The sequence below is a fragment of the Protopterus annectens genome, chromosome 4.part0 (assembly GCF_019279795.1).
Source record: "Protopterus annectens isolate FY-2018-M chromosome 4.part0, PAN1.0, whole genome shotgun sequence".
NCBI classification, from domain to species: domain Eukaryota; kingdom Metazoa; phylum Chordata; order Ceratodontiformes; family Protopteridae; genus Protopterus; species Protopterus annectens.
In genome coordinates this window covers 304,994,210-305,015,778 of record NC_056733.1, presented here as the reverse complement: position 1 = coordinate 305,015,778, position 21,569 = coordinate 304,994,210, and the positions used below count along the sequence as shown (strand labels likewise).

At 44.6% G+C, this 21,569-nt stretch overlaps 1 protein-coding gene across 2 annotated transcripts in view; it reads right to left on the bottom strand.

Annotated features, from left to right (window-relative positions):
• RFC5 (replication factor C subunit 5) overlaps positions 1-21,569 on the bottom strand; it is a gene marked incomplete in the record, with an annotated part of 1,139,084 nt that overhangs the window by 263,099 nt on the left and 854,416 nt on the right.

The following is a 21,569-nucleotide window of genomic DNA, read 5'->3' as shown; positions in this document are numbered from 1 at the left end:
CCCACAATGCCCCTTTCTACATTACCTCAGATCGAGTTTGCAGACTTGCAGAAAACAATACAGTCAGACTTAAGTCAGAAGCCATGTCCAAGGTGCATCATAACAGGGAATCCCAGGACTGCAAGTCGCTCCATCAGGATTCCGTATGAAGGGGCAGGTGAGGTGGGACGCAAGAATAGATGAAGATCGACAACACAGATGGAACGTTATGGTAAGACACAACTTCTTTATCTGATATTGTCAATCTTCATCTATTCTTGACTTCTGGGACAGAGTCCCCAGCTACCTTAGATCCTGGGAGGCTTTATGTAAATACATTCCTGAGAACCATAGAACCAGAGGAGGCACTCCCCCTGGAGACCATATCCAATATGTAGTGAGTAATAAAGGTATGTGGGGTAGCCCATGCTGCAGCTGTGCAAATTTCAAACATGGAAGCTTTAGAATGAAAAACAGCTGATGTCACCATAGATTTGGTGGAATGTGCCTTCATCGGCATTGGAAGCTTTTAAATTCTTTTTAGTGTACATAAAGCAAATGCAATCTCTTAACCATCTGGACAGAGCATAGTTAGAAACAGGTTTGCCCAAGGCTGCACCTGTAAATGAAACAAATAACTGTTCGGATTGTCTGAATTGCTCAGTTCTGTCCAGGTAAAAAGGTAAATGTCTGTGCACATCCAGACGGTCTAAACAATATTCACCCTTATTAAAAAAATTTGGGAAAAATACTGGCCTCTGAGACCACTTTAGGAAGAAAGGACTGGTTTGTTCCGAGTGAAACTCTGTCTTTACTGAAAGCTAGATAAGGCGGCTTTGAACATAAAGTTTGCAATTTAGAAACTTGTCTTACAGAGGTGACCGCTATAAGTAAAAACATCTTCCAAGAGAGGAACTTGGAATCACAGGTAGCTGCAGGTTCAAAGGGAGAGAACGATTGTTTTGCAGTCACTTGCATTAAGTCCCATGGCTATAGAGGATCTTTGAATGGGGGCTTTAGACAAATTGTCCCCTTAAGGAAAACCTTACAAAGTTTGTGAGAAATCAAGAGCTGGTTACCGAAATGACTGCTAGGAAAACCTTAATAGTAGAAGCAGAAGCCCCTTTACCAAAAATGGTAGCTAAAAAAATCTAGAACTTTTTCTACTGTAACTGAAACGGGATCAAGACCACTATCATAAGCCCAGAGAGAAAAATCTTTCCATTTACTAAGGTAGAGATTCCTGGTGGATGGTTTATGGGATGCCAACAAAATGTATCATAAAGGAGATGGAATGTCATTTATGCCTGGTGACTAACGGAATTGGAGGAACCAAGCAGTCTGCTTGAGAGTTTATAGACTGGGATGCACCAGTACCTGGGGATGAGACAGAAGGTCTGGAACTGGGTCCACAATCCACTGTCATCGAAGTAGATCGATAGGAAGGGAAACTAAATTTGTCAAGGCCAGTAAGGTGCAATGAGGATTACCTTGCTTCTCAACTGAGTTGCTTTCTTGAGGAAAAGGGGAATCAGAGGAAAGGAGGATAGGCATGACAGAGACCCCGGGGACAATCGAGAAGAGCATCTCTCGGGGACTTCCCCTGAAGGGGGAATTAGGGCAAAATAGCTTCTGCACTTGTTGTTCAGGAGTGAAGCAAACAGGTTGCAGCAAAGCTGGCCCCAGCAAAGAAAGATGATCTTCACCACTCTGAGATTTAGATACCACTCGTGAGGCATAAGAATGCATCTGCTCAGTTTGTCTGTTATCACGTTTGAACTCCCTGGGATGTGTGATGCTATCACAAAATGGTTGAAAGTTATGGCCCATTGCCACACTCGAAGGGCTTCTCGACACAGCGAGTAGGACTTAGTTTGTTGATGTACCAGACTACAGACGCACTGTCTGACTGAATAGCTATCACCCCTGGCGGTATGGCAGAATGTAATGCTTGCAGTGCTAGAAACACTGCCCTCAACTCCAGATCACCGATATGCAGATTGGCCTCTAAAAGGGGACCAACTGCCTTGGCCCGTCTTCCCCAGATAATGTCCCCCCACCCCATGTGGGAAGTATCCATGGTCACTATGGTCTTGGCCTGTGACTAGACAAAGGGATGGCCCAGAAGAATCTTTATGGACAGCATCCACCAGGATAGGTCGTCTTTGCTCTGGCTAGTTAAAAAACTGTGTGATTCATAGGATGGGTTACAATTGACCACTGATTCGCAAGAAGCCCCTGAAGGAGTCTTGTGTAAAATCTTGCCAGTGGGACTGGAGTTATTGCTGCTGGCATGGAGCCCAGTGCTTGAAGTACTATATGTGCCAGTATCTTGCTTGAGCAAAGAATAGGCTGAACCTGTGATTGCATTTTCTGCAACCTGTGGTGGTGTAGAGAGGTCACACAAGACAGTGTGTTGAGACAAGCTCTGATAAACTCCATACCTGAGAAGGGATCAGTTGAGATTACGCAAGATTGACCGTGATGCCCAACTGCTGAGATATTTTCAAAATGAAATCTGTCATTTTGAAGTAGTAGATGCCTGGTGAAAGCGGTGAAGAGCCAGTCATCTAGGTATGGAAACACTCTGCATCCGTGCACCGTCAAGTGTGCTGTTACTGCTGCCATACATTTGAACCCCCTGGGAACTGTGGTGAGACCAAAGGGCAGCACTCTAAATTGGTAGTGGCTGGCTCCTAGCCTGAAGCAGAGAAACTTTGAAAAGTTGTCCATTTTTATGTGGTAATGCACATCCTGAAAGTCGCTACAGCACATCCAATCATTTTACTCTAGAAACAGAAGTACTGGCTGAACTGTGACCATCCAGAATTTTGAGTGTTGGAGAAATTTGGTCTCCAGTCCCCTTTCTTTGACACTAAAAAGAACCTAGAGTAAAATCCAGATCCTAACTGGTCTGGTGGAACTTCTTGGATGATGCTTTTTTCTAGCAGCTTTTGTATTTCTAATGCTGCTTGGTCCCTCTGAATGAGTGGAACATCAGGGAGTTTTGTACTGGTCCTTGGATAAAAAGGTGAAGGGGATTAAATAACCTCTGGAAATAATCCTTAGTGCCCACTCAATCGGGTAGCTGTGCATCGCCAGGCTGTTGGGTGCAAGGAGAATCTTCTCCCAACTGCTTCCAGAGGCAAGCAATCGGGCCTCCTTTCAGGAGCGCAGGTATGGTTGGCCAGAGAAAGACTCCCGGGAACCCTGGCTCTGTGGACCACCTCTGCCTCTGGGATGGAATTTTCCATTGTAACCCCCCCTCTGCCCAGAGGGAGTCTGTACCACGTGTGTCGTGGAAAGGCTTCTGGGACTTTCTGAAGCACATTTTGCCTCACCTTTATTTCCTGGAGTAGGATCGTTGAGGAGCAGAAAAATGTACACCCATGGCAGACAGTCTTTCCATCTTTCTCACACCTGGATAGAGTTTCCTTTACTTTGGGGCCAAACAATGAGGATCTGTCAAAAGGAGCACTGACGAAGGAAGAAATTACTGGTTCCGCAAACTCATACAGGCGCATCAAAGCGTGTCGTCAAATAGCAACACCTGAACCTGCAAACCTGGTTGCCCCTTCAGCTGCAATATGCAATGAGCCTCATGGATGAGTTTGAGAAAGACTCCAAGGTAGCCAACTGAAAGGCCAGTTTTTCCTGGAACCCCTCAGTTACTGCTCCCGCCAGGGTATCTGACGGGTCATTGACCAGATCCCTCTGAAGCCTAGTAAAGTGTACCAAGAAATTCAAAGACCTCATGGAAAAGGTTGATGATACGTAAACCTGCTTCCCCGAACCAGTCCATCACCCTGGCCTCTCGGTTAGGGGAATGTACAGTACAACTTTCCTCAGCCAGTTTTTAGTGGCACTCACTACCACCATGGCATCAACTACTAAACCTTTTGCCCAGTGTGGATGATCCTCAGGAGCAGAAAGGTTCTATAGAGTCAGAAGATTTCCAGGCCTGCTGAGCAATCGATTTAATTAGGTCGACAGTGGGCAGAATCACCCAGGAGGTAGACAAGCGAGCTCCAAAGGCCTGCAAGTACACGGATTCCTCAGAAGAAGGGTCTTTGGCCTTCCTATCACCCCTCTGTTTTACGATCTCCTGAATGTCTCCAAAGGAGATGTCTTCAGGGGGTGACAGGGATCGAAATCCGTGTCCTCCATGACAGATTCCTCAGGAGAGAAGCAAGGCATTTCCTCTTACACAATTTCTTCAAAGGATGATCTTCAGTGGGAACATCTGAAGAGCATTAGGAAGAGGGTAACCTTGGGCAGGTAACTCTTGCGATCTTGGTGCTCGCTGTCCAAGGATGGAGGTTGGTGGTAGCTCCAGTAAAGTAGGTCACTGGAGAAGAATAAGAAGGGGTGGTAAGAGAGGGAGAGGGAGCTGAGAAGATGGAGGAAGACCATTAGCTGTCAGAATCCGATCCACCCACCTCACTATATCAACTTTCGAACAACTCCTGGTGGAGCGAACAGATAAGCCAGATGGGGACTCCAGTCTCTCTAAAAAGGGACTGGGGAGTTCCCTCAAACAAGGGGCAATCGATGAAGAATAAGTACCCCTGGGTTGAATTGGAACATCTGTCTTCAGCACTGTCTACGGGGCCATAGTAGGTATCGGCGCCATCATGGCAGCAGTGGGAATCGGTGCCGCTGTCCAAACCATAGCCAAAGTAGTAGTTTTAGTTGGTGTCACAGCCTGTATGGAAGTCATGGTTAGTGTCAAAAGCACCAGTAAGGGGGTTGGTGCCCAAGAGTAGCTCTGTTCCAGGAGCTTCGAAACCTTACATTTCAGCTTCTAAGAGGAACCTGCAGAGGAATTATTTTAATTTATTTATTTACATTTGTTGTTTGGTAATGTCCGACTAGGCAGAAAGCCCTTTTTCAGCAGAGACCCAGGGAGATCAGCTCCAAAAGTAAAACATAAAGATAATAAACTATTACAATGATTTACATCACATAAACAAATAAATAAAAATAATAAAGTTATTTAACACAAAGTTAAACAAGGTAAATACAGCAACAAGAAAAAAAAAAAAACAAAATACAAGGTTAGAAAAAAACTAGTTAAATAAGAAAGTAACATATAATTGTGCAGTGAAATACATATGAAAGGAAGAAGGAATATAGCAAATATAATATTAGCCAGAGCAAAGGCTGGAAAAGAAAAAGAATCAAAACTTGGAGTAAATTAAAGATGGTTAGTGACAAGACAAAAGAAGAATAAAATACAGAGAGTTTGAAATAGCTGAGAAGTAAGGACACTAGTCAGGATTAGTGCATGGACAAATCCAATGGTTGGTGAAGTATTGTCTGAGGTTATTGCTTGAAAAAGGTGATGTTTTAAGTTTGATCAAATGCTGAGGCAATTGGTTCCAAAATCTGGGAATTTTGTTAGAACAGAGTGCATCACCAAAAGTGTTAGCAGATTTAGTAACTTAACAGAAGCATATCAGAGGAACGAAGGTCTCAAAGGTTAGTATTAGATTGAACTAAGTCTTTTAAAGTTGAACAGGAATGCTTATGCTTTTTTGTGTTGGTGAAAAACAAAAAACTCAGAGATATATCCAGGCAACACAGAAAGCACTCCAACACAAGTGTTTAGCGCTTTCATTCCTAAACTTAATTTGTGAACTTCTTCAGAAAAACAGACATACCAACCCAAGTTCCCTTAAATGCTTAAAAAAAGGAAATGACATCACAATAAATTATTTTGTGGAATCAAATAAATTTCTATCAATAAAAATGTATCACACATTATTACTATATATTGTAAAACATTTTCGTCATAAAAATGTTATTAATGTAAATATATTCATTTTTGTATATCAAAATAGATATATATATATATATATATATATATATATACACATATATACATACACATATATATACACACACATATATATATATATATATATATATATACACACACACACACATATATATATATATATATATATACACACATACACACACACACACACACACACACACACACACACACATATATATATACATATACACATATATACACATATATGTGTGCACTATTCCTTTAAAATAACAACATTATTCATGACATCAAACACATGCATCATCCTATGCCTTATTAAAATATTTAACTAAAATATGTTTTCTTGTTTACCTATTGGACAAAAAACATTTCAAATTAATAGATTCATTTAATCCAGGTAACCTATCTGCAGCTAAACAAAGCTGCCATAATGTTTCTTTACATTCCAAAATGCTGTTCAAATCCCCTCCAAATGGCACTTCATTTACTTTTTCTATTACTGAAAATTCAAAATTTTTTTAAAACTTGGACAACCAACTGCATGTTTAGCCAAAGAATTTAACACATCCTTGTTCTAAATGGCTAAATGGTGCTCATATATTCTCTGCTTCAAACTTCTTTGTTTTCCCTATGTAGTAATGATCACATGATGCACAACATGCAATATATACCACATATTCTGAATTACAGTTAAAATATCCTTTAGGCCATATTGTGTAATTTAAGCAATTTATAGACACAAAGGAACTATTGCCGATGAATCTGCATTGTTTGCAGTTCTGACATGCAAAAGTTCCTTTTTTGGGTAGTGGAAATGAAATGTTACAGTTGGGTTACCCATAGTAAATGAAATGGGGTATATAAGGGACATCATTCACAACAACTGGAAAGTTTTACTTGGAAATAAAGAACTAGTTATGAAAATAGGATTAGTACCTAGGTTTACCTATAAAAGGGTGGTCAATATAAAGTCTATGTTAGAAATAGACAATAAAAAACATCATGTTAGTACTAGAACTGCAAGTACCAAAAAAGGAACTTTTGCATGTCAGAACTGCAAACAATGCAGATTCATCAGCAATAGTTCCTTTGTGTCTATAAATTGCTTAAATTACACAATATGGCCCAAAGTATATTTTAACTGTAATTCAGAATGTGTGGTATATATTGCATGTTGTGTATCATGTGATCATTACTACATAGGGAAAACAAAGAGAAGTTTAAAGCGGAGAATATACGAGCACCATTTAGCCATTAAGAACAAGGATGTGTTAAATTCTTTGGCTAAACATGCAGTTGGTTGTCCAAATTTTAAAAAATTTCGAATTTTCAGTAATAGAAAAAGTAAACGAAGTGCCATTTGGAGGGGATTTGAACAACATTTTGGAATGTAAAGGAACATATGGCAGCTTTGTTTAGCTGCAGATAGGTTACCTGGATTAAATGAATCTATTAATTTGAAATGTTTTTTGTCCAATAGGTAAACAAGAAAACATATTTTAGTTAAATATTTTAATAAGGCATAGGATGACACATGTTTTTGATGTCAGGAATAACGTTGTTATTTTAAAGGAATAGTACACACATATATGTGTATATATATATATATATATATATATATATATATATATATATATATATATATATATATATATATATACACACACACACACACACACACACACACACACACATATATATATATTTTGATATACAAAAATGAATATATTTACATTAATAACATTTTTATCACGAAAATGTTTTACAATATATAGTAATAATGTGTGATACATTTTTATTGATAGATTTGATTCCAAAAAATTTGATTCCAAAAAATAATTTATTGTGATGTCATTTCCTTTTTTTAAGCATTTAAGGGAACTTGGGTGGGTGGGTGTTTTTCTGAAGAAGTTCACAAATTAAATTTAGTGAATGAAAGCGCTAAACACTTGTGTTGGAGTGCATTCTGTGTTGCCTGGATATACCTCTGAGTTTTTTGTTTTTCACATTTTGAGTTTAAAGTTCGTTTTTTGAGTTAGTGCCAAAGGAGATGTCGGCACCCAACGAGAAGTTTTAGTACCAGAGAAGACTCGTTGTCCTTGGACAAGGCTTCTTCAAAAGGGGCTTTAAGAAGCCTTTTGAGGATGAGCTTGTTTCTACGCTCTACTAGGGCTCTATTACTGAAACTCTGGCAGATACAGCACTCAATATACAAATGGGACGCACCCAAACAGTACACATTCATGTCCAGCAGTTGGCATTTTTTCCTGCCGCACTCTTTATATTGGTTTAAACCAGTTGTGGTAACTTTTGATTCATCTGCCAGTGCCGTAAAATAGACTAGGAGAGGCAGAAAGGGAAGGAGAAAGAACAAACAAACAAAAAATACTCACACTACAAGGGAAGACACTATCAGCAATGGTAGCGAGATGACCTAATGGTAGGGGGGGGGGACTACCAACAATGGTAATTAGCAATACCAATGGTAAAAGGAAGGGGAAACACACTCACTGCTAGAGGGCAGACTAAAGTAGAACTATAAGTAGAAAGCACTAATGACAGATTACAAGAAAACAATAAATTTTTACTTCGCTTCAAGACAGGAGTCGGCTGATGCGTGTTGCTGTAAGAGCGGCAAATAAGATCTGGGGTAATGTAGAGAGAGGCATTGTGGGTACACTTTTAGCTCGAGAGTTTTTTTTTGGCTGATGTGAGCTGTTTAATGGCCGGATCAGTTCTGAGGATCACAACTGTAACCCAGAAGTCAAGAATAGAGGAAGACCGACAACAACAGATCAAACTGTTAAGTGTTGCCTTGGCATTTCAGGTATTCACCTCTATAGAACTACAGCTTTTCAACCTCGTGTGACAGGGCCACGAACAGGCCAGAACAGTTTCTCACAAGGATAGTGACATACTCAGACAAGCCATGTAGCACCAAGGAAGAAATTGACATATGCAATAAACAAAGCATTCAAGATAGCAAAGTTTACTTATAATGAGCAGACCTTTATCCTTGTTTACTCTTCCCTTGATATATCCATCACCAACAGCTGAAAGTGGTGCCAATAACTGGAAATGCATGTCATGCTGAAGTGCTACAGTTGACTGTAGAAACTGCCCATGGTACTGCCATTTGCAAATTTATTGCAGCTCAGGTCTTTAATACTACAGGAGAAAGGGAAAAAAGGACTGCTGGAATCCATCGCAGCAGCAATGGGGGGGGGGGGCTATTACTGTTTGTTGATTCCTATAATGCAGCTGGGGTATACACGTGACTCAGGAAGGAACAGTTATATTGTAGTTTTTGCAGGGAAAAGTTGACAGATGCTTCAGTCCATCAAGGAGGGTATGTTGTGAGCCTGGTACTTTTAATGGGGGGGGGGGGGGCAGTGTAAGAAGTCACAGTCTGTGGAAAGTACAGTTGTGTACACCTACCATAAATGTAGATGTTCGAGTGTCTTCACTGTTGCAGTCATAACTGTAGGGTGCTCCTGCTGGCAGGCAGCCCGAGGTCGGCCAGAATCCCAAAGTCTGGGTCCGGCGTCGGCTGTATAAGCTAGTATCCCGACGTCAGGACTCCTTGGTACATAGCCCTCAGCCGACGCCATCTTCTCCAGCCTTTCTTGCCCTAGATGTCAGAAGTCCCCAACAAATCAAAAATGAATCCAACAAGGAAACACAAATACACCACAAATATGAGAGAAAGAGGGGATAGGAGGGAGGAACCGACTGCAACAGTGAAGACACTCGAACATCTACATTTATGGTAGGTGTACACAACTGTACTATGTTCTTCGTGTTTCACTGTTGCAGTCATAACTGTAGGGTTGAATCCCAAAGCAGTGTAGAGAGGGAGGAGGCTTTAGATAGAAGAAGGGGAGGCAAGAATACCCTGCAAGACAGCAGAGGCAAAGCCTGCCCTAGACTTAGAAAACAAGGGGAGATTGTAGTGCTTGGAAAAAGTATGCACAGAACTCCAAGTGGCAGCTTCCAAGATATCCTTGGTAGGGACTCCGAGGAAAGCAGTAGAAGTAGCAGCTGCTCTAGTAGAATGACTTCTAATGGTCCCTGGAAACTGTTTCCCATGATGAGTGTAACAAAATCTGATTCCACAAGCAATCCATTTGGAAATAGTTTGTTTAGAAATAGGTTTTCCAAGAGAACTGGAAGCAAAGGAAACAAACAATTGGTTAGACTTTCTGAAATCTTTAGTCTTGTCCAAGTAAAATCGTAACTGTCTGTGCACATCCAATGAATGCAAAATCCTTTCCCCTTTATTTTGAGGATTTGGAAAGAAAGTAGGAAGGTGAATTGTCTGATTCAAAGCCACTTACAAATCACCTTAGGCATGAAAGTAGGATTGGTCCTCAAGGATACTCTGTCCTGATGGAAAATAAGGTATGGTTCCACAGCCATGAGAGCTTGCAACTCTGAGACCCTTCTGGCAGAGGTCAATGCTAACAAAAGAACAGTCTTCCAGGATAGAAACTTAATATCTGAAGATGCAGCAGGCTCAAAAGGAGGCAAAGTAAGTTAAGATCCCAGGCAGGGACAGGAGGGGTCCTTGGAGGCCGCAATTTTTAGCCCCTCTCAAGAACTGCTTCACCAAGGGATGTGAAAAAACAGGAGGATCAGAACTGAAATGCGCAGAGATAGCAGAAGCATGAATCTTAATGGAAGAAAAGGAAAGTCCTTTAGATAAAAGTTCCGAAAGGTAAAGCAAAATAGAGGAGAGATCAGGAACCTGAGGATCAGAGCCTCGGTCCTGCATCCAAATAGAAAACCTCTTCCATTTAGAGGCATAAGATTTCCTAGTGCTAGGTCGTCTAGCTTCCAAAAGAACATCCAAAACTTGTTTGGGAAGACTAGAGGAAATCAAATTCCTTTGAAGAGCCAAGCTGCCAAGCAAAGGGTCTTGAGATTGGAATGTAGTAACTGACCCTGATGCTGGGACAGAAGCGAAGGGTTCAGTGGAAGAATCCAAGGAGGCCCCGAGAACTTTTAGTTATGTACTCACCATAACTTCAGATGTTTGGGATCCATCTCGCCTACATTCTGACTGATGGGTTCGGAGCCGATCCCTCAGCTCCGACTCGGCACGCTTATGCCAAAGAGCGAAGTCTCTTATTGGCTGAGCTTACTATATCCCAGGATGCACCACTACCATTCCCCCAGATCTAGTTTGTCCGCATACATGCACACATGCACGCACTGCTTATATAACATCGTCAGATGAAACAAGATAAAACAGTAGAACTCAAAACCGTTCAATCTCTTCTGATCTCCAAGGCAGGGGGAAGGAGGGTGGGTATTAGGAATGGCGAGATGGATCCCAAACATCTGAAGTTATGGTGAGTACATAACTAAAAGATGTTATGTGATCCTATCTCGCCTACATTCTGACTGATGGGACAGCATCCCTAGCACCTGAATCCTGGGTGGCTCACTGGAAAACACTCCTGAGTACCATGGAACCAAATGATGCTCGCCTTTAGATGCCACATCCAATTTATAGTGGGAAATGAAAGTGTGCGGATTGGACCAAGTAGCCATAGCACAAATCTCGATATAGCGAGCTTGGAATGAAAAGCTATAGCAGTCGCCATAGCTCTGGTAGAGTGTGCTTTCATAGATGTTGTAAGTTGCTTATTCCGAGAAGAATAAGCCTGAGTTATACAATCTCTAATCCATTTGGAGATAGTAGCTTTTGTGATGGTTTTACCCAATTTATTGTCTGAGAAGGACACAAACAGCTGGTCTGACTTACGAAATTGCTGAGTCCTGTCTAAATAGAAGCGCAATTGCCTGTGAACATCCAATTTATGGAGAGTGTATTCTGCTTCATTGGAGAATTTTGGGAAGAAAACTGGTAGCTCTAGAGATTGTTGGAGACAGAGATTAGAACAGACCTTTGGGACAAAGGATGGATTAGGCCTAAGTGATACTCTATCCTTGTGGAAAATCAAATACGGTGGTTTAATAGACAGGGCTTGAAGCTCTGAAACTCTTCTTGCAGAAGTAATTGCAACTAAGAAGGCAGTTTTCCAAGACAGATATTTTAACTCACATGTAGCAGCTGGTTCGAAAGGGGAAGATGTTAATGCACGAAGCACCAAATCAAGATCCCACGGAGGCGCAGGATGAAAAACTGGGGGTCTTAACAGGCCTGCACCCTTAATGAAAGTTTTGCATAGTCTGATGCTCATCAATGGAGGATCCATGGATTCGTGGAATTTAGAGATAGCCGCTAGTTGGACTTTAATAGTAGAGACAGAAGATCCTTGATTAAAGAGGGATGTTAAGAATTTCAAAACCTCTGGGATTGGAGCAGTGATGGGGTCTAAGCCCTTGAGTTGAGCCCAGATAGCAAACCTCTTCCACTTACTGAGGTACAATTTCTTAGTGGTGGGTTTGTGGGCTGAAGATAAAATGTGAATAACTTCCGGGTCTAATGTGTGACTTCTGACTAAAGTCGGAAGTGGAGGAGCCAAGCTGTCAACTTCAAGGAGTGAAGGGACTGATGCTGTCGTCCCGACTGATGAATTAACAGATCCGGAGTTAGGTCTAAAGTCCAAGGATCGTCCACCGCATGTTTCTTCAGGTAGGGAAACCATACCTGACGAGGCCAGTATGGAGCAATCAGTATCATTGTGGACCCCAATTGAGAAGCTTTTTGAATGACTTTGGAGAGAAGTGGAATCGGAGGAAAGGCATAAAGTAGCCCTGTTGGCCAAGGTTGTGCTAGAGCATCCATAGCTGCTTCTCCTTGATGTGGAGTCAAGGAGAAGAACCTTTTGCACTTCGTGTTTAGTGGTGTTGCAAATAGGTCGCAGCACGGCGTCCCCCATCTCCTGAAAACCTGAGCTGCTACTGTCTCGTTTAGGGACCACTCGTGAGGAGAGAGAATTGTTCTGCTTAATCTGTCTGCCAATATATTTGATTTCCCCGGAATGTGGGTCTCTACCAAGAAACGGCTGGTAGCTACAGCCCATTCCCACACCCTCATGGCCTCTCTGCAAAGGGGGTAAGATCTGGTCCCTCCTTGTTTGTTCAGATACCAGACCACCGACATGTTGTCTGTGTGGATGGCGATTATGCCCTGAGGGAGAAACTTGTGTAAGGCCTGTAGGGACAGAAGTACAGCCCTCATCTCCAATACATTGATGTGGAGAAGAGTTTCGTCTGGAAGCCAGGAGCCCTGAACTATCCTGCCCAGACAATGCCCCCCCCACCCTGTCTGGGAGGCATCTGTCGTCAGGGTGACCACTGGAGAGGGAATAACAAAAGGACTTCCTTGATTTAGATTGGATGTCTGAAGCCACCAGCGAAGGTCCCGTCTGCATGTTTCTGTAATCATAATGGGATGATTGAGGGGAAGGTCCTGAAAGGACCATTGAGTTGACAATAGCCACTGAAGAATCCTCATGTGCAATCTTGCCAGAGGAACTAGAAGAACCGTGGCAGACATCGAACCTAAAACTTGTAGGACCATCCTGGCTGGGGCTTTGGATCTTGAAATCAGGGCTTGAACCTGGCCTTGTAAAGTTTGGATCCTTTCGGTAGGAAGAAAAACGCGCATCAATCTTGAGTCTATCTCTGCTCCTATGAACCTTATGCGCTGAGAGGGCAGCAAGACAGACTTTGACCAATTGAATGTAATTCCCAGGGTAGCACCCAGGGAGATGGTGGCTTTGAGGTTGTCCATTAGTAGATGCCTGGTGGTGGCAGTCAGGAGCCAGTCGTCCAGATAGGGAAACACTTGGAATCCAAGACTCCTCAGGTGAGCAGTCACTACTGCCAAACACTTGGTGAACACCCTGGGGCTGTGGTGAGACCAAAGGGCAGTGCACAAAATTGGAAATGACCGTCTCCCAGGCTGAAGCGCAGATACCTCCTGGACGCCTGATGTATCGGTATGTGATAATAGGCGTCCTTGAGGTCTATGGAGCACATCCAAACATCCTTCTCCAACAATGGGAGAATGGATTGTAACGTGACCATTCGAATTTGGATTTCGTGACGGATTGGTTTAGTCTGCTGAGATCCAATATTGGTCTCAGGTCCCCTGTCTTTTTTGGCACTAAAAAGAACCTCGAGTAATTTCCGGATCCGATCTGGTCTGTGGGGACCGGTTGGATGACTCCTTTTTCTAGCAGCTTTAAAGCTTCTGCGGCTGCAATTTCCCTTTGACTGGGTGGTGGGTCCGGGATTTTTTTGGACGGTGGGGGTGAGCATGTGAATGGGATGGTGTAACCTCCGGCAATGATCCGAAGCACCCATCTGTCCTGAGTGATTGACTCCCAGGCTTTTAGGTGCTTGGCAAAACGGCACCCGACTGGCTCCGGAGCAGCACAGCCGGGCAATCCCTCATGAGGTGTGGGAGGCTGAAGAACCACAAAAGGACTCGCGGTCTCCAGAATTGCGGGGCCCTCTGCCGCCTCTGGGACGGCGTCTCCCAGAAAAATTTCCCCGTCCTCTGCCTCTGGAAGGGGAATCTTCCTGCTGTTGAGGAAAAAACTTACGTGATTTACGGAACCACATCTTCCCTCCTCCTTTAGCCTTGGGATAAGGCCGAAAGGGAGTGGAATAACGGGCACCTACGGCAGATAAAGTTTTTCCCTCTTGCTCACAGCGGGTAAGGGTGTCTTTAACCTTAGGTCCAAACAAAGAGGACCCATCAAAGGGAGCGTCGTGAAGGAAGACTTGAAGGCCTCCAGAACTGACACAAGCGGAGCCAGGCTTGTCTCCGTGAGCCACGCCTGTGCCTGCCGCTCTACCCGCCTTCGGCCGCATATGAAATGAGCCTCATGGACGAGTTAGAAATTGACGTAAGGATAGCCAACTGAGAGCTAACCGACTGGGCTAGCTGCTCAGGTAGGTTACCGAGAGGGAATCTGACAGCTCCTTGACCAGATCCCTCTGAAGCCTGGTAAAATGTGCCAAATAATTCAGGGACCTTAAAGTAAAGGCCGCTGAAGTCAGGGTGCGCTTCCGTGCGGTCCATGCTCCTAGACTCCTTATTAGGAGGATGGACGGACGTTGAAGCCTCTGCCACGTCCTGTTGTGTAGCAGATGCCACCACCATGGCATCTACAGCCACGCCTTTAGTCAGGAACTCCTTCTCGGGTGGGGCAGACAAAAATTTGTTAGGACGAGAAGGGACTGGTTCCACGGTATCTGGATGTTCCCACGCCCTTCGACAAACTAAATCCAGGAGCTCGAAGGGCGGAGACACCCAGGAGGCGGAGGGCTGAGCCCCAAAGGCCTTGAGGAGCACTGACTCATCAGCAGAGGGGGGTTTGGATATCCAGCCTCGTTGTTTGAGGATCTCTAAGATGTCTGCAAATGAGACATCATCCGAGGACGACTTCGGGGACCCCTCCGCATCATCAAGATCAGTGTCAGATGTAATAGACTTGGGGAGTCCACGTGCTTCCTCTTGCACGATCTCTTCCTTGGGGGTTCCTCTGAAGACAACTCAAGAACCCTCAGGAGGAGGGAACCCCAATGGGGTAACCTCAGGCCCAGGGCTCCGCTGCCTACGGACAGGGAACTGCCAAAGACCCAGTCTCCACGCCCAGGAAGGTGCCGGTAAAGCCGGAGAGATGGCAAGAAGACTTGGCCAAGGCACTCCTCATAGCTCTGAAAGCCGGACCCCAGAATCCTGGGAGTGTCCGTCCCCGAGCCATGATAGCAGACGGAAGTCCCGCAGCCGAAGCACCGAGAGGGAGGCTCGGAACCGATAGCATAGGTCCCGAAACATCACCCCCAGGTCCAGCCGAAGAAGTCCGTGTACCAAACTCGGACCCGAAGGCCGGGGTTGGAGTAAGGGTCGGAGCCGACCCTAAGATCTCCACCGGCTCCAACAGCACCTGCTCTGACGGAGCCGAAGCAGTCGGAGGAGGAATAGCAATGAGATGGGCATGGGCTATCGGCTCCGAAGCCAACTGGGTCAGAGCCGAAACAAATTTTTGAAAGACTGGGGACTGGAACAGTCTTTGGAGCACCCTGTCTATATCCGAATCCGACATCCTCGATGACTTAGAGGATACTGAACGGGTTCGAGATGGCCTCTCCAACGGCCCCAAAGGGCTAGGGGACCGGCTCCGAGGCGACTCGATGACTATCGGCGCCGAAGGAATACCCACACTAGTTTCCATCGGTGCAGAGGAGGACTTCGGCGCCGAGGAGGAAGTGTCTGAGCGGGCAACCTTTGTCGGCTCCGAGACCAGTGGAGCCGACGAAGATGACCCGCCTCGATGCCCCAGCCATCGGCTCCGAAGCCAGAGGAGTCGAGACTGGTGGCATCGAGGCAGACGTTCCGCCCTCGGCTCCAAGTCCTTGGAGCCGAAGGAGAAGCCTGCCTATGTCTTTTGGCGGTCGGATCCGACGGACCGGTCGGAGCCGGCGCCTTTCTTTAGCTGGAGAAGGAGAGGATGCTAAAGCTTCTTCAAAGGAGGGTTTTATTAAGCCTTTAAGAATGAGTTTATTTTTCCTCTCCTGGAGGACCCTCGAGGAAAAAGCGTGACACACGCTGCATGACTCTTGTAAATGTTTTGCACCCAAACAATAAACAGAGAGAGTGGTCATCTGTGATGGACATTTTAAAATTACATTTGGTGCATTTTTTAAAGCCCGAAGGCCTAGGATTCTGAGACATTATGACAATAATGCAGTAATTCTCTGACAGCAAGAACAACACTTGACTTAACTGACACTACAAAAATCAGTTTACAACTGCCGATTTAAACAATCCGGTAACAACAATAAACTCAAGGGGATCTTAAACCCCAAAGGTTTGAGAGGGGTTGACTGACCGGGAAAGGCCCTACAGATGAAGGAGGCCTGAAATCAGAACCAACGCCCAATCACACTACAAGTTTTCACAAAAAAAACTCCAATCACTACACAAAGCACAGAGTAGCCGTTAAAACAGCTTTTTATGACAGGAACAGCAAATTTCTGACAGAAAAAAGTAAGTAAAATACTACTCAGCTCAGCCAGCTCGAGACCACGTCTTCGCTAGTTAGCGGCAAACGAGATCTGGGGGAATGGTAGTGGTGCATCCTGGGATATAGTAAGCTCAGCCAATAAGAGACTTCGCTCTTTGGCATAAGCGTGCCGAGTCGGAGCCGAGGGATCGGCTCCGAACCCATCAGTCAGAATGTAGGCGAGATAGGATCACATAACATCAGGAGCTTTAAGGTTGGATACCAAAACTGTCGAGGCCAATTTGGAGCAATCAAGATGAGGAACTTGGGCTTGTCCTGCTCTATCTTCAGTAGTACCCAAGGCAGTAGAGGAAGAGGAGGGAAGGCATATGCTGACAGGCTTCTCCAGCTGAAGGACAGGGCATCCACTCTCCATGCTGTTTTGTGGAAGGACCTGGTGCAAAAGCGAGGCAGCTGATGATTGAGATGGGATGCAAACAGATCTATCTGGGGACATCCCCAAACTGCAGTAATCCTGTTGAACAAGTTGGTGTTTAGCATCCATTCGTGAGGATCTGAAATGTTTCTGCTCAGGCTGTCTGCTAAGAGATTCTGTTTCCCTGGAATGAATTGAGCCTGGAGATGCAGATTCAAATTTAGAGCTGTGTCCCATAAACCCATAGCTAGTCTGCAAAGGGGGTATGAATGAGAACCCCCCTGCTTGTTGATGTACCACATGACCGTGGTGGTGTCTGTGAATTAGCAGAGGCCCTGGTTGTAAAAGGTTTTTGAAGGCTAAAAGGGCATTTTGAACTGCCAACATTTCCTTCAGATTGATGTGCCAGTGAAGATGGTCCTTTGACCAGGTTCCCTGCTGGCAATTGTCTAGAAAGTGTGCTCCCAAGCATAATCCGAGGTGACCGTGGTTAGGATTTGAGTAGGCTGAGGGAGACGAAAAGGTTTTCCTTCGTTTAACGTGCATGCCCTGGACCACCAGAGGAACTCCTTCTGGAGGCAGGGGATCAGAGGAATCAGAATATCCAGATCGTGGTAGTGCTGTGACCATACACTTTTCAGATACCATTGAAGCTTTCTCATGTGAAGCCTTGCGTTTGGAATCAACAGAATGCAGGAAGCCATGTAGCCCAGAGCCTGCAGGAATTTCCTTGCAGTGAGCTGAGATAGAGTTGCCAAGGTGTTGAAAGTAGAAGCCAGCTGAGTTTGTTTTTCTGGAGTGAGGTAGGCCCTTTGTAAGGTTGTATTTAAGAGGGCTCCCAAGAATACCATTTGTTGAGAAGGGATCAAATGTGACTTTTTATGTTCACTGAGAATCCCAGTAGTAGGAGAAGACGTTGAACAAAGTCCAGATGTTGAAGCAGAAGATCTTTGCTGTCTGCCTGAATAAGGCAGTCGTCCAAATAGGGGTAAATCTGGATCCCCTGAAGTCTGCAGTAAGCCACTACTGGTGCCAGGCACTTGGTGAAGACTCTGGGCAGTAGATAAACCAAAGGGCAGAACAGAGAATTGAAAGTGCCTCGAACCTGCCTTGAACCTGAGGAATTTCCTGCGTTCTTGTCTGATAGGGATATGCAAATAGGCTCCCTTTAAGTCCAATGTCACCATCCAGGCGTCCTGAGAGAGCATTGGAATTAGCTGTTGCAGAGTAAGCATCTTGAACTTTGGAATTTCCAAAAAGGTGTTTAACACAGAAAGGTCCAGAATAGGTCTCCATGAGTTTTGTTTTCTAGGAACCAGAAACAGCCTTGAATAAAACCCTTTTCCCATTTCCGAGAGTGGAACAGGCTCTATGGCTCTCATGGCCAGAAGAGCATCCACCTGAGTTAAGGCCTCTGACCATTGAAGTTTTGGCAGATCTGGCCAACCGTGAGTCCTTGGCAAAGTGTGAAAGTGGAACTTGTAACCTTTTAAAATCACATCCAATACCCATCTGTCCTGGGTAATATGAGTCGGGTAATATGAGTCCAATTTCTGTAAAAGAGACAGTTTTCCTCCGAGAGGGGCGTCCAGGTAAAGGGGTCCTGAAGCCCAACCAAGAGAGTCATTGAGTTTGCTTTCTTTGAGATTGGGATCTGTCTTCTCCCCTCCTAGGTGAAGAAGCAGTCCATTGCCTAGATCTGCAAGAAGTCTGGCCTTGACCACGACCTCTGGAGCGTCTATATCTTCCCCTTTGAGGCCTGTCAGACGTGGGAAAGGACCAATTTTTAGAGGGCCAATTCCTGGAAAATCTAGGAGGCTGAACCTGCAAGAAATCTTTTACAGTCTGCATGGACTTTGCCTTTTCTTCCATCTTTTAAATAACTTCCTCAGCCTTAGAACCAAAAAGAACATCCTGTTGAACAGGGGCATCTAATAACTTAGCCTTAACCTGTTCAGGTAAACTTTGTTCACGAAGCCAGGCATGTCTCCTAATCACAGTACCAGAGGCAGCAGCCCTGCAGGAAGCATCCAAAGCATCAAAACCACAATGTAAGCTATGCTTGTTAACCTGTTCAGTAGCATGCAAAACATCCTGAAGTTCCTTATCCTCTGCACAAGCAGGAAGGGAAGCAAGCTTTTGCTTTAAAACAGACAAAAGAAATTGCTGATATTTAAACATATGAAACTGGCAATTTAAAGCCCTTACAGACAGGGTAGCAGAAGTATATACCTTTTTCCCCACCTGTCTAAAGCACGAGAATCCTTCTCAGAGGGAATAGGATTTTTAGAAGTAGCAACCTTAGCAGCCTTAGAGCCCTGAGAAATAGTTTCAGGATCTGCAGAAGGGTTTTTAAATAAAAATAAATGAGAGTCAGGAACCCTATAAAATCTATCAGGCTTAGAAGGAGCAGGAGGCATGGAATCAGGATTCAAATTAGCCTCAGAAAAAGCATCATCTACAATGTCCAAGACAGGCGGGATAGCTAAAGGCCTATGCTGAAGAAGAAATTCTCTAAGCCTCTTTTTGGAAGCAGAATATTCCTGTCCTTCCCAATGAAAATGTTCCCTCATCTCATGCAAGGTTTCCCCAAAAGAAAAATCCTCAGGCGGAGAGGCCGAGGGCAAAGAATCCTCAGCATCCGAATCCTCATAAGGGGGAAAGGAATAGTCCTGATCAGAGGAAGAAACAGAAGATACAGAAGCCTGGTCAGAGGAATCCAGAGTAACATCCTGTCGAGGCCTTTTTTCAGGAGGGTGAGAACCCCTAATCATTGTAAGCAAATCTTCAGCCATCCTCAATAATTGTTTTTGTGTCTTGGGAGTGGATTCAGAAGCAGCTTGAGCTGGAACTTTAGACTTAGTAGGAGTCTTTGTCTTTGCCTTTGCCTTTGAAATAGTGATGTGAGTAGGCCTGAAAACCCCCTCAGAAGCCGGTACCTGCACAGCGGTTCCGGACCCATCTGAAGGAGCGACGTCCGAAGGTCCTGCAGCAGTTAAAATAGTGGGCCTCGATGGCTCCCCATGGGAGTCCGTATCGGCCATCGGTTCAGAAGTGGCGAACGACAGGGGCTGCAAAAGCGCCTCACTGACGACAGCCGAACCGGACGCTGGCTCCAGCTGCAACGAGTCCTGTTTGGACCTCGGAGGCCTGTCTTTGTCTTTGCGCTTCTTTTGAACTCCGGTAGTGTCCGACGACATTCTATAATTGAAGCGTCTGCCAAAATAATTTAAAGCCCAATCGTACCTGCGCCTGATAGTACGAGAGTTGAACCTGGCACAGAACCGACAACAAGAAACGTCGTGGTCAGGGCCTAAGCAAGGTAGACAGTAAGAGTGGAAATCTTTATGAGGTATTTGTTTCCCACGCTATACAATTATTAACTTTTTCTGACATCGGAGGAACAAGAAAAGATTCTAGCGGGTACTTAGCTTTGAGAAGAGAAGTAACAACTTCGGACCGACAACAACCAAATACGCTGTTCGAAAATCGCCAACCAACGTTTTGCGAGCTGCTTTCCACCGCACGGCAAGAAAGACTGGAGAAGATGGCGTCGGCTGAGGGCTATGTACCAAGGCGTCCTGACGTCGGGATACTAGCTTATACAGCCGACGCCAGACCCAGACTTTGGGATTCTGGCCGACCTCGGGCTGCCTGCCGGCAGGAGCACCCTACAGTTATGACTGCAACAGTGAAACACGAAGAACATCTCTGTATTCATTGTGCCTCAGATGGTCAGAATTTAAAATAAGAATATGTCTCAGTCTTGCCTTAACAGGGAGGGTTCATCAAGAAGAGTGAAAGAGAAGGGTATGCTTCTAAAAAGGAAATGTAGTGGGGAAACACAGACGGTAGTCTAGCCTTTGAACATCATGTGTCGATGGTAATAAAGAAATTATTCTGTGTTGTGCAACTTATAAACAAAAATATGACATTTAAGGTTGCACTGTATTCGGCACTCATCAGCACTGCGTACAGTGCCCCTGTGGTAAGTACCTAACCAAACACATCCAACAACCGGAACATCTGCAGAGGTTCCTCACTAAAGGAATACGGAATACAAATAACATGTCCTGTGCAGACCGCCTCAAAGCCATATTCCTGTATTCTGTCTTCGGCAGGCTGTTGAGGGGAGATCTATGCGTGGCATACAGGGCATTATCAGACCCCATTCTGAAGGACCTTCTACATATTAGCAAAAAACAGCACCAGAATTACCCATTCTAAAGACTTAAACCTGGTTTGTGATGTAAAGAGGACCTGCTGGAGGGACAGGTATGTATCCCAGAGACTACTACTTTTTCTGGAACAGACACCCCAATCCATGTGAAGCAGAGTTCCTCCCTAACCCAATTCAAGTGTAACTTGAACAATTGCATGGGTATCCGAAAATTCATCCCTGGTTTGACACCTGTGT